This window comes from Monopterus albus, unplaced genomic scaffold (genome assembly GCF_001952655.1).
Source record: "Monopterus albus unplaced genomic scaffold, M_albus_1.0 scaffold257.1, whole genome shotgun sequence".
Lineage (NCBI taxonomy): Eukaryota > Metazoa > Chordata > Actinopteri > Synbranchiformes > Synbranchidae > Monopterus > Monopterus albus.
In genome coordinates, this window is record NW_018128137.1 from 468,551 (window position 1) to 469,819 (window position 1,269).

Genomic DNA, 1,269 nt, shown 5'->3' on the forward strand with positions numbered 1-1,269 from the left:
TTATAGTGACATACTGTACACACCACCAGGTTATAGTGACATACTGTACACACCATTAGCTTATAGTGACATACTGTACACACCATTAGCTTATAGTGACATACTGTACACACCATTAGGTTGTAGTGACATACTGTACACACCATTAGCTTATAGTGACATACTGTACACACCACCAGGTTGTAGTGACATACTGTACACACCACCAGGCACATGTTTTGGAACTAGACCCCAGTCATTGACTTTAAAGTGCACAAAGCTAAGATGTAAATCGCCAGAAATAAAACTAAAAATGATTGTATGTTTTATGTAAAACAGACCTTTTTAATGGATACATCTTTTCTGTACAGCAATTTCAAATCTTGCAAACCTTTTTGATATATTTGAAACAGCTGATGTTTTGAAAAGATGAACTGCAGTGACATATTAAATATTTACCTCTTATCTGCATATGGGTGTTATATATAAACTAGTATCCCTGTTATCTTGTGACTTTTGCCTTAAAGTGTGCAAGAAACTCGGGGAGTTGTTAGTGGCAGTAATGGACCAATTACTTCCATATTGGTGTGATCACCATGAATATTAGCAGTCAGCATAACACCACAGACAGCACTTGTCTCCTTTGTGTGTTTCTCCCAACAAAATCATTTTTCAATCCACAACTTTACTGTGCAGTCAGTGTTGTGCACAACATTTTAACTGGTGGTTCTGGTCATTTTATTACCATGATTTTAATCTCAGTCAAAAAAGATTAAAGGAGTGTTTCTACTTGTATAGATGTACTGTTATAACCTCCTATGAATCATAAGCAAATGCTGATATTTGTTCATAGTTATTTTACATCACCAAGAGAGAACAACAAGTGGCATTTAAGTGAATCTTTTTACTCAGAGTTTATAACCGTTGGTTAATTGTCATTGGTGATTTCAAAATCTGTTCAGAATCTTTGCAGATTTGCTTGATTTAATTTGATTTGATTTTATTCTTTCAAACATGCAGAACAAACGACATCAACACACACATGATTATACAAATCCAACCAATGCTGATTCAGAATCAGTTTGCTTATACCTAGTACATGTTTGAATGGAGTAGGAAGAAGTCAGACTTATTCAGTCCTACCCCATGACATCTTGTGTGTTTAATATAAGTTTTTTCTAAATTTTTGTGTGTGTTTCGTGCAGGTAAGATTGCTTCTGGGCTGTGCAGTGCCATTTCTAAAGGCACATCTTTGTTGTGTTCACAAAGCCCTTAATGACAAGGCTCCAT

The 1,269-nt window shown here is 35.5% G+C and overlaps 1 protein-coding gene across 1 annotated transcript in view; it reads left to right on the forward strand.

Moving 5' to 3' along the window:
- creb1b (cAMP responsive element binding protein 1b) overlaps window positions 1-1,269 on the forward strand; it is a 17,602-nt gene that overhangs the window by 4,283 nt on the left and 12,050 nt on the right. The window lies entirely within an intron of this gene.